Raw genomic sequence first — 12661 nt, forward strand, 5'->3', positions numbered from 1 at the left:
GGCTATTCCTGCGTTATCTTCGTTGTATGTGTTTTTGGTGTGTGTGTGTTGTAGTTGAATAGTTTAACTGTGTGTTTACCTATTGAGTTGAGTAATATGATGTCCGGTGTGTGTGTTGTGTAGTGGTTACTTAGTTGGTGTCGTCTAGGTATATTCCAGGATCTTACGTTGTGTTGTAGAATGTGTATTGTGTTCATGTGTGTTCGGTTTATTGACAGTTGACAGTCCATTGTGGTGTATCTGTTGGTTTGTGTTTGCGTATGTCGTAGTATCCTTGTTTTGTTTTCCTGTATTTGGTTTCTGTTAGTCTTTGTATCGGTGCTTTAGTCAGGTCAATTAGTCCTTGTTCAATCATTGTTTCTATGGTCTCTTCAGGCATTTCTTTATTGTAAATGTATTTAATTTTGCCGTTTTGTAGCAGTGTGTGTGCGTTTTCATGTATTGTTTTGTCTTATGTCTATGTCAGATGTTATTAGTTGTATTGTTACTGTGTTGTGGTCTGTTTTCTTTGTCTTTGTGGGTTGTTCAGTTTCTGTCGTTTGTTCAGTGTCATGTGGCCTTTTGTTTCTTTGTTCTTTTGTTTCCATGGCTTCTGGTTGTGGTTGGGGGGGGGGGCGTTTTATTGTTTATCATGTTCAGTGTGGCTGTGGGGTTGATGACTGAAGATGGAATTATCACTGTAGGGAGTCCGTTTGCCTTGTAAATTGCGTCTAATGTGGTCTGGAATGTTCCTGGTGTTGCAGCTTCGGAGATGTTGGCATGTACAATGGCTGTGTTTATGATTGTCAAGTGTTTTAGGTTTATTGGATTAGGAGTCGGTGTGTGAGTTGACTGAGCAGGAGTTCTTGTGGTTATGTTGGCGTATGTTGTGTTCGTGTTTGTGGCTGTGTTCTGTTCTCTGGTTTCTTGAGTCTTCTTCTTAATCAGGTTCTTTCTGATAGGACATCTTGCTGCGTAAGTGGGGTGGTTTTGTCCGCAGGATATACATTTTTTGATGGCATTATGGCAATTGTTTATTCTATGTTCTCTTGAACTGCATCCGCAGCAGATTGTGTAGGTGTCTGGTTGTGTGCATTGTCTGAGCGTGTGTTCATACGAGTAGCAGCGTGTGCATTGTGGCAGGTGTATATAAGTTTCTTGGCAGAGTGTGTGTGGGGGGAAGGATTGACTAAAGATGAGGATTCCGTTTTCCATACTTCGCTTGACCATTGTGGATGTCTCCATCTTGACTTTGATTATAGTCTTTGTGTTGGGAAGCTTGATGACGTTGGTTATCTTCATGTATGTGTTTAGCCTTTCCATTTCTGCTTTTATATCTTCTGTGTCTTCATTATAAATGTGTTCATCCACTTGTTTAATGATGAGTGTACGTTTGACATTATTTCCGGGGGTCTACGATGTCGAGTCCTTCTTTGGCGAATGCGGTCTTGGTGGTTTTCTTAGCTATTTCCTCGATGATTTTATCTTCGGCAATGGCGGTGTGTTGGTGGCCGTTTGAGTGGAATTTTTGAATGGGAATTTCCAGTTTAGATAGCAGTTTCCAAATAGTTGTTCTTTTGGGTTCGGTGGCCGAGGGCCGGTTCTATCTTATGGTTATTCTGCCCATTGCGCCGAGGCGCACTGGGCTTTTGAGTGAGTGTGTGTGTTCTGTAATGTGTGTGTGTTAGGGTTGAGAAGTGAGAGAGAAAGAAGAGGGAAATTGGTATAGCAGAGGGGGGGGGGGTCGTAGAGGTACGTCTAGTTCTCGCGGCAGTGCGGGCTGGTACCCGCGTGTCTATTGGCAGAGTCAGGAATGACTCGGTCGTCGGGGATTATTGGCCTATGCCGGGTCCGCTAGGTGCGGGAAAAGCCCGGGAGGGGATTCCCTCCCCCACCAGTCGGCTGTACAAGTTTTAAGACCAACAAGGGCAATGTGCAGCCGAAAAGGGGGTTAACGAGGGCATACACCGTCTGAGCGAGAAGGCGAGAGATGCCCTTAGCTCGGGTAACGGTTTCAGTGGTATTGGCGTCGATCGTTGATCACTTCATTGGAGGAGGTTCTTCTTCACACGTCCCTTCACGGTGGTGTCCAGTAGCGCTCTCTATGTGATATCCCCGAAGGGATTACTACTACTACTAAGACAGGATAGATAAGATGGAGGAGAGGGGGTGAGGGGGGGTGGGGGTGAGTGTAAGAGGTAAGGGAGAAGTGGAAGGAAGTCGTAGTTATGATAGATGTGGGGCAGACCCACTTGCGACTTTGATGCTATATTTTAAGTTATTTTTGCGTTTAGAGAAGCAGATGCCCGTTGTTGGAAGGCTGGTCTATCTTAAGATTGTAATGTTGTTCTTCTCCTTGAGTTGTTCTAAGTTGGCTGTTAGTTGTTAGTTGTTGTTGTTTTTTTTTTTTTTTTTTTTTTTAAGTATACTACTATTTTTTACCTATGTGTAGGATTGAATTCTTAGGGGTATCTTTGTCATCCATTGTTGTGAAGTGGGGGGGGGGGAGATTTTGAATTCAATATTCGTATGCTTTTTTTTTCTATTCAATGAGTATGATTTTTTATTCCCTTAAGGGGGTGACGGCTAGTGATTTTTGTTTTCAAGTAGTTTACATATACGATTTGGGGGGGGTATTGATTCTATTGCCATGCTCATTGATTTGGATGATATCACGTGCGATTTGTTCGCACGTGTTATCATCTTATTTTAAACAATAACAATAACAATAATGGTTAGTAGGGTTAGTTGGATTTAAAGGGTGATATGTATTTTATGTGTGTTTGTTATGTTTGCATTATGTATTTTGGTTCGGGGGGGGGGCTGTTTATGATGGGAGACACTCTAGGCCACCAATTGTGATCGTGTCCGTGTTCTGTGTCTATGTTTTCGCTGGTTTGTACTAAGTCTGGGTTTGTGATTGTGAGTTTGTTCCATGTTCTGTAAGCTAGTCTGTAGAGTCTTGTGTTAAGTGGTTCGAGTTTGTGTTGTATGTGTAGTTCTTCTATTGTGTTAAGGTATGGAGTGTGTGGCGAATCGTAGTGTTTTGTTTTGTACTGCTTGTAGTTTTTGGAGTTGACTTGGTTTTAATGTGATTGTTGTGATTGGTATATATTCAAGTTGTGGTCTTATGAGTACTTTGTATAATCTTAATAGTAGTTTGGTGTCTAGGTTCCTGAATCGTTTTATTGTGTGTAATGTTTTTTCTGCTTGTAGTTTTCTGTTGTTCGTGTGTGTTTGTAGGCCTCTGTTTCCAAGTGTTAATCCTAGTATCTTTATGTTTCTTTGTTTGTGTATATGCGTGTCTCCTATCCATATTTCTGCTGGTTTCTGTGTTGATATGTTGAGTAGTTGAAATTTTGTTGTGTTTGTCTGTATTTTCCATTTTTGTTCGTATGTGTTTATTGTTTCTATTGTTCTGCTTGTTTTGAGTGCTAACATGTTTTTTTCCTTTTTTACTTGGGTATGTTATGATTTGTGTTAGGTCGTCTGCAAATTGTATGTGTGTGACTCCGTGTGTTGGTTTGGGGGTGTCGTGTGTGTAGAGGTTAAATAGTGTTGGTGAAAGAATGCTTCCTTGGGGGACTCCACTGTGTATGTTAAAGGGTCTTCCTGTATAATGGTATTTGTGCGTGTCTGTTGTCTAGGTAATTACAAAGTATTCTTGTTAGTATGTCTGGGGGGGGGGGTGTTTGGTGTATTTTGTATTTGAGTCCTGTGTGCCATATTTTGTCAAATGCTTTTGTAATGTCTCGTGATACTATGTTACATCCGTGTTTGTGTCTTTGGCTTATGGCAATTGTTTCGTATATTGTGGCTATGGCTGTGTGTGTTCCTCGTCTTCTTGTAAATCCATGTTGGTTTTCGTTTATGAGATTGTTGTTGTATAAGTGTTTGAGTAGTCTTCGTTGTAAGAGTTTTTCTAGTATTTTTCCTGGGACTTCGAGTAGTGATATTGGTCTGTAGTTGTTTATGTCTGTTGGGTTTTTTCCGTGTTTGGGTATGAATGTTAGTGTGGCTGTTTTGAAGGTGTCGGGGAAGTATCCCATGCTGAATATTTCATTGAATGTTTCTGTGAGTAGTTGTAGTGTTGAGTCTGGAATGTTAGTTAATGTTATTTTGTTTATTTGTGATTGTCCAGGTGCCTTGTTTTTGAAGTTTTTTATGATGTGTTTGATGTTGTCTAGTGTAAAGGGTTTTGTGAGTGTATTGTCTGGGTCGAGTCGTCTCATGTCAGCTAAGTTGATAGGTGTAATGTCGTCTTGTATTTCTTGGATTTGTGCTGTTATTGTTCTTTCGTGTTTCATGTCAAATGTTGCGTTTTCTGCTGGTGTGATTCTGAATATGTTTTTCCAATGTTGTCTGAATATGTGTTCTTTGTGTTTGTCTTTGTATATTTTTTGGTTGTTGTGTATAATGTAAGGGGTGGTGTTAGTAGGTGTTCCTGTTAGTCTTTTGATTTGTGTCCAGAAGTATTGGTTGTTATTGTATTGTAGGTTTATTTTTCGTATTTCGTTGTTCCAATGTTCGTTGTATAGTTGTTCGTTTTCTTCTAGTAATTGGTTTCTGATGTCGTGTAGTGCTTGTTTTGCTTGTGGTGTCCATATTCCGGTATTGTGTGCTTGTGTTTGTAGTTGTTGGTATTGCCATTGTAGTAGTTTTAGTGTGTCTGATCGTCTTGGGTGTGGTAGAGTTTTTTGCGTTGTTTTGGGGATGTGTTTGTCCATGGCTTGTTTTATCATGGTGTACCATATGTTAAGTTTGTCGTCGATGTATTGTTTGTTGCGTGTTGTTCTCTGTCTTTGTTTGTCGTATTTTGTCCTCTCTGTGTTTAGTGTATTCTTGAATCCTGTCCAGTCTGCTTTGTGGAATATATATCTTTCTGGTGTGGGTATTATTATAGGTTTTGTTGCTAGTGTTAAGTGTATGGGGATGTGGTCTGATGTAGTTAGGTGTCCTGGTGTGATTCTGTAGTTTAGATGATGGTGTCTGTTTGTTAGTATTATGTCTGGTGTTCCTTGTCCGTTTTGTGTGATGTAGGTGGGGAAGTCTGGTCCTAAATGTGTTATGTGTCTTCTTTGTATTAGTTGTGCTATTTGTGTTCCTGTGATGTTTGCGTTGCTGTGTCCTAGTGTGGGGTGTTTGGCGTTCATGTCTCCTATTATGTATACTGGTAGTCTTTTTCTGGTTAGTCTCAGTATGTCGTTTATAGGGAAGAGGGGGCGTCTGGGGGGTAAGTATAACGTTCCTATTATTATTGGTCCATGGTTTGTGTCAATTTGAAGTGCTAGTATTTCGTCTTGGAAGTCGTCTAGTATTTTGTGTTTAATGTTGTGTTTAATTGCTACTGCTATACCTGCGTGTGTTTGATTGTAGTCGTTTCGTCGGTGTACTGTGTAGTTGTGTATTTTTAGTCTGTCTGGTGTGCCTATCGAGTTTAATAGTATGATGTCTGGTGTTGTTATGTTGTATATGTTACAGAGTTCGTTTCTTCTGTTGAATGTCCACTGTATTATGTTGTGTTGGATGATGTGTATTTGTTCCATGGTGTTGGGTAGAAGTGTGTTGTGGTGGTTGTTTATTCGGCGTTGTGTGTCCAGTGGTGTTCGTGTTCTGTGTTCTTGTCGTGGAGGTCAAAGTGTCCTTGTTTGAGTTTGTTAAATTTGGCTTGGTTTAGTCTTACTATGTTGTAATGTGTTAGGTTTATTTTGTCTGCGGCTATTTGTGCAATGATGTCTTTTTCTTTGTGTGGTGCTGTGTATATTATTTTGATTTTTTGTTTGGTGATGGGTGTCTTTAAGGTGTCGTGTGTGGGTTCTGTTGGTATCTGTTCTGTTTCTGATGTGACGAGTTGAAGTTCCAGGCTGTTTCTTGGATTTGGTGTTCGTTTCTGTGGGGGGTTAGTGTTTTCAGTGTTTGATGCGGGTCTTTTTAGTGTCTGTTCTGTTGTTTCCATGGGTTCTGTGGTTTCTGTGGTCTGTGTGTTGGTGGGTGTTATGACTGGTGTTGTGATAGTTTTTGAGTGGTTACTGAGTGCTTTTGCTAGTTGTGTAGTGTTGATGGCTTGTGTGGGGATTATGACTGTTGGGAGTCCGTTGGCTTTGTATATTGCGTCCAGTGTGGTTTGAAATGTACCTGGTTCTTGTGTGTCCATGAGTGTAGCTAGTGTGATGGCTGTGTTAATTGTTGTCATGTGGTGAAGTGACGTGTTTGTAGTTGTTGGTGTAGGGAGGAGGGCGGTTTTTTGTTGTGTGGCTGTGGCGTAGGTTTGTGTGTTGGTGTGTGGTTGTTGGTTTATTTGACTGTTGATTTGTTTACCTTTCTCTTTTTTCTTGGGGCACCGCATTGCCACAGCTGGGTGGTCTCCTTCGCAAAGGAGGCACTTGGTTATGGCACAGGTGCATTGATTTTGTCTATGTTGTGTAGATGCGCAGTTGGAGCAAATTGTGTATGTGGATGGGTGTGGGCATTGTTTGCGTGTGTGTTCAAGTGAATAGCAATTAGTGCATTGGGGGATGTATGTGTATGTTTCCTGTCTGAGTGCGTGTGTGGGGAATGATTGAGAGAAAATTTTAAGTCCCTTCAGGAGGCATTCTTTCACCATTTGTGTGGATTCGAATTTGATCTTGAGGACTGTCTTAGTGCGTGGTAGTTTGATGACTTCTGTGACGTGTGTGTTTGTGTTCAGTCTTTCGATTTCTGTCTTAATTTCTTCTCGTGTGTGTTCTGTGACGAAGGGGTCTACTTGTGTAATAACTAGTGTTCTGTTTGCGTTGAGTTCAGGTGGGTCTAAGATTTCGAAGCCTTTGTTGTTGAAGGTTGTTTTTGTGTTTTTTTGGCAAAGTGTTTCTGTGGTTGTGTCATCAGTAATCAGAATGAATGCTGTGTGTAGTGTAATGAGTTTTTGAATGTAAATGTTGTTTTGGCCTAGAGTGTTCCATAGTTCTGATGTCCGTTGTTTGCCTGTGGGACGTAAGTCCCGTATCCTGATTCTACCCATTGCGCTAAGCGCAATGGGTTAGAGTGTGCTCGTGAACTTGTGTGTTTTGTTTGTGTGATTCGTGTCGTGTAAGGGGGTGGTGATTGTGGGACGATTGTTGTAGGCGGGGTGGGGGGCAGGAAACGTTAGTTATTGTTAGTCAATGGGAATCGGCGACTACACTGAATTTGCCGCGAACGAGTATGGGAGAGTGGTTCGGCGCGGGAGTCGTGGGGACGGCTACTATCCTTGGTGAGCTCTGGCCAAGCACGCACGCGTCTATGCCGGGTGTGTCGAAGAGACACGAGACCGGGAGGGATTTCCCCCTCTACTGCAGAGTAGACCAAGTTTTAAGACCTCAAGGGCAATGGCTCTCTGCAGTAGAGTTAAGGGGACATGACATCTAGCAGAGCGAGTTCTCAAGGGTACGAGAATTATCTCGGGTACTAGGAATTGCTTCGTATGCAGTAAACTTTATGCAGCGATGATCTACACTCTTCGGTGGTTGGGCAACAAGTGATGAAGGGATTTCTCCCCGTCCTCTCATTTTATGCAATGGGGGGACGGAGAGGGGGGTGAGCCGATTTAATGAAGCGGCCTTGCGGTGGATGTGCTGTGTCTTGCGACACTGCTTCTGACCCAAGGCAGTGGACAAGGTGCAGGGATGACCCGTCATTCAGGAGGTGCTAAGATAGAGGGAGGGTGGAAGGGTGTGGAGTGTATTCAGGAATGGAATGGATGGGAATGATTTTATACCTTGCTTTTTGGCTACCCCCCTTGTAAGGGGGAAAATGCCTTGGCATATGTATGTATGTAAAATTCTCGACCATCATGACTGTACATTAGCTTAAGTTGAATAGGAAAAGTCATGTTCATTTCGTCCTGAGTCACAGTGAGCTGTCGAGACAATTTTACCATGGTAAAATTTTCTACCATCATTACTGTAGGTTAATTTGAGTTGAATAGGAAAAGTCATGTTCATTTCGTCCTGAGTCATAGTGAGCGTCGAAAATAATTTTAACATGGTAAAATTGTCGACCACCTTGAATATAGGTTAGTTCAATAGGGAAAGTCATGTTCATTTCCTCCTGAGTCACAGTGAGCTGTCGAGACAATTTTACCATGGTAAAATTCTCGACCATCATGACTGTAGATTAGCTTAAGTTGAATAGGAAAAGTCATGTTCATTTCGTCCTGAGTCACAGTGAGCGTCGGAAATAATTTTAACATGATAAAGTTCTCGACCACCATGTCTGTAGATGAGCTTAAGTTAAATAGGAAAAAACATGTTCATTTCGTCATGAGTCACAGTGACCGTCGAAAATAATTTTAACATTGTAAAATTCTCGACCACCATGACTGTAGATTAGTTTAAGTTAAATAGGAAAAGTCATGTTCATTTAGTCCTGAGTCACAGTGAGCTGTTGAGACAATTTAACATGGTAAAATTCTCGACCACCATGACTGTAGATTAGCTTAAATTGAATAGGAAAAGTCATGTTCATTTCGTCCTGAGTCACAGTGAGCGTCGAAAATAATTTAACATGGTAAAATTCTCGACCACCATGACTGTAGATTAGATTAAGTTGAATAGGAAAAGTCATGTTCATTTCGTCCTGAGTCACAGTGAGCGTCGAAAATAATTTGACCATGGTAAAATTCTCGACCACCATGACTGTAGAGTAGGTTAAGTTGAATAGGAAAAGTCATGTTCATTTCGATGTGAGTCACAGTGAGCGTCGAAAATAATTTTAACATGGTAAAATTCTCGAACACCATGACTGTAGATTAGCTTAAGTTGAAAAGGAAAAGTCATGTTCATTTCGTCCTGAGTCATAGTGGGCGTCGAAAATAATTTTAACATGGTAAAATTCTAGACCACCATGACTGTCGATTACCTTAAGTTGAATAGGAAAAGTCATGTTCACTTCGTCCTGAATCACAGTGAGCTGTTCAGACAATTTCACCATGGTAAAATTCTCGACCACCTGACTGTACATTAGCTTAAGTTGAAAAGGAAAAGTCATGTTCATTTCGTCCTGAGTCAAAGGTAGCGTCGAAAATAATTTTAACATGGTAAAATTGTCGACCACCATGACTGTAGATTAGCTTAAGGTTAATAGGAAAAGTCATGTTCATTTCGTCCTGAGTCACAGTGAGCTCTTGAGACAATTTTACCATGGTAAAATTCTCGACCACCATGACAGTAGATTAGCTTATGTTGAATAGGAAAAGTCATGTTCATTTAGTCCTGAGCCGCACTGAGCTCTTGAGACAATTTTACCATGGTAAAATTCTCGACCATCATGACTGTACATTAGCTTAAGTTGAATAGGAAAAGTCATGTTCATTTCGTCCTGACTCACAGTGAGGGTCACAAACAATTTTAACATGGTTAAATTCTTGACCACCATGTCTGTAGATTACCTTCAGTTAAATAGGAAAAGTCATGTTCATTTAGTCCTGAGTCACAGTGAGCTGTTGAGACAATTTTACCATGTCAAAATTCTCGACCACCATGACTGTAGATTAGCTTAAGTTGAATAGGAAAAGTCATGTTCATTTAGTTCTGAGTCGCACTGAGCTCTTGAGACAATTTTACTATGGTAATATTCTCGACCACCGTGACTGTAGATTAGCTTAAGTTGAATAGGAAAAGTCATGTTTATTTCGACGTGAGTCACAGTGACCGTCGAAAATAATTTTAACGTGGTAAAATTCTCGACCACCATGACTCTAGATTAGTTTAAGTTGAATAGGAAAAGTGATGTACATTTCGTCCTGAGTCACATTTAGCGTCGAAAATAATTTTAACATGGTAAAATTCTCGACCACCATGACTCTAGATTAGCTTAAGTTGAATAGGAAAAGTCATGTCCATTTCGTTCTGAGTCACAGTGAGCTGTTGAGACAAGGGCGAGGTTGTGGCGACCAGCCAAATTTGTTTGTGTTTGTGTAATTTCCTCCACTCATTTCCGCCTGTTGGCGCCCGTTTTTTTTTTTTTTTTTTTTTTTTACCCTGAGCCGTATCTAAGTGCGATCCACAAGAGCCCTGGTGGCCCTCGAACTATAGCTGAGGAGGTGACCCAATCGGAGCAAGTGGCCAAAATAACCCTCAATATTACCAAATGGAACCCACGGATTTGGCAGAGAACCATCATGTCTCCAAATTGGCCCAAACTTACTCCAGAGGGAGAAAGTCGTCCACAGAGAACAGCGAGGTAGACGTGGGGAACCTGGACCCAAGGGCGAGGTTGTGGCGACCAGCCAAATTTGTTTGTGTTTGTGTAATTTCCCCCTCTCATTTCCGCCTGTTGGCGTTGGTACTTTTAGCCTGAGCAGTATCTAAGTGCGATCCGCAAGAGCCCTGGTGGCCCTCGACCTGTAGCTGAGGTGGTGACCAGATCGGGACAAGTGGCCAAAATGACCCTCAAAATTACCAAAGGTGTTAACCCACGGATTTGGCCAAAAACCGTCATGTCTCCGATTTGGCCCAAACTTTTAGCCTGAGCAGTATCTAAGTGCGATCCGCAAGGGTCCTGGTGGCCCTCGACCTGTAGCTAAGGTTGTGACCCAATCGGGACAAGTGGCCAAAATTACCCTCAAAATTACCAAAGGGGTTACCCCACGGATTTGGCCATAAACCGTCATGAGTAACAGTGAGTGTCAACAAAAATTTTAACATGGTAAAATTCTCGATCATCATGACTGTAGATTAGCTTACGTTGAATAGGAAAAGTCATTTTCATTTCGTCCTGAGTCACAGTGAGCGTCGATAAAAATTTTAACATGGTAAAATTCTCGACCACCATGACTGTAGATTAGCTTAAGTTGAATAGGAAAAGTCATGTTCATTTCGTCCTGAGTCACAGTGAGCATCGAAAATATTTTTAACATGGTAAAATTCTCGACCACCATGACTGTAGATTAGCTTAAATTGAATAGGAAAACTCATGACTCCGATTTGGCCCAAACCTACTCCAGAGTGAGAGAGTTGTCCACAGGGCACAGCGAGGTAGACGTGGGGAACCTGGACCCAAGGGCGAGGTTGTGGCGACCAGACAAATAGTTTGTGTTTGTCTAATTTGCCCCTCTCATTGCCGCCTGTTGGCGCTGGTACTTTTAGCCTAAGCAGTATCTAAGTGCGATCCGCAAGAGCCCTGGTGGCCCTCGACCTGTAGCTGAGGTGGTGACCAGATCGGGACAAGTGGCCAACCTGACCCTCAAAATTACCAAATGGGTTAACCACGGATTTGGCAAAAAACCGTCATGTCTCCCATTTGGCCCAAACTTACTCCAGAGGGAGAGAGTCGTCCACAGGGCACAGCGAGGTAGACGTGGGGAACCTGGACCCAAGGGCGAGGTTGTGGCAACCAGCCAAATTTGTTTGTGTTTGAGCAGTATCTAAGTGCGATCCGCAAGAGTCCTGGTGGCCCTCGACCTGTAGCTCAGGTGGTGACCCAATCTGGACAAGTGGCCAAAATGACCCTCAAAATTACTATGGATTTGGCCAAAAACCGTCATGTCTCCGATCTGGCCCAAACTTACTCCAGAGGGAGAGAGTCGTTCACACGGCACCGCGAGGTAGACGTGGGGAACCTGGACCCAAGGGCGAGGTTGTGGCGACCAGCCAAATTTGTTTGTGTTTGTGTAATTTCCCCCTCTCATTTCCGCCTGTTGGCGCCCGTACTTTTAGCCTGAGCAGTAACTATGTGCGATCCGCAAGAGCCCTGGTGGCCCTCGACCTGTAGCTGAGGTGGTGACCCAATCGGGACAAGTAACCAAAATGACCCTCAAATTTACCAAAGGATTTGGCCAAATACCGTCATGTCTCCAGAGGGAGAGAGTCGTCTACAGGGCACAGGGAGGTAGACCCTCAAAATTAGACTCGCTCAAGGAGTGAGCCATAGTCGCCAAGGTCGGAACACATGTCCCCTTCCACACACACGACTTGATGGCGAAGTGGTAGGGTTCGAATCCCGCCCAGGGCTGAAACAGTCTCAGTATCCCCACGCTGCGAGTCGTTACTCCTATTCTCGTGGGCTGGGAGTTGTATATGTGTGTAAGGTCACAGCATTACCCATAAATCGGCCATATATGACCTCTCTTCCGGAAAGGGTAATAGCTGTCGATCACGAGTCCAACACGTTATCCAGGACCATGGTGAATCACACACATATACCAACCGCGAGACCCTGTTCACACTGCGTCTCCGTCCCTCATCTGAAAGAAATCGTTGGCATTCAACTTGCATCGCTAAAAAAAAAAAAAAAAAAAAAAAAAAAAAAAAAAAAAGGACGGAAGAGGCCGTTCCGGAAAGTCTGTCTTCAATATTGGAGGCTTGATGCCCTCATAATGCATTTTACAATCTTCCCGATCAGTCTTGAGCAAAACCATGCCATGTACTCTCTGAAATCAGTTTGTTCTGATTTGATCTGCCAGTGACCTGCAAGTCCTTATCAGTAATATTCCGGTAGAGAGATTTAGAAGAGGAAAATGTCTTCCCCTTGAGAACACAGATTGAAGGCATATCTATAATTCCTTTATATGAGATGCTGATAGAAAAAATATGTATAGACTGTGTAAAGGGGAAAAAAGCCTTTGATATATGTATTTAAATAAGTTTATAGTCTATATTTTCAGGTCTCCAAAGCATCAGCCATGGCACGTGATCGAGGACTTGCCAAGAAAGTTTGGGAGAAG

The sequence above is a fragment of the Oratosquilla oratoria genome, unplaced genomic scaffold (assembly GCF_046742065.1).
Source record: "Oratosquilla oratoria isolate Oo_2021 unplaced genomic scaffold, ASM4674206v1 SCAFFOLD47, whole genome shotgun sequence".
In the NCBI taxonomy this organism is placed as follows: Eukaryota; Metazoa; Arthropoda; class Malacostraca; order Stomatopoda; family Squillidae; genus Oratosquilla; species Oratosquilla oratoria.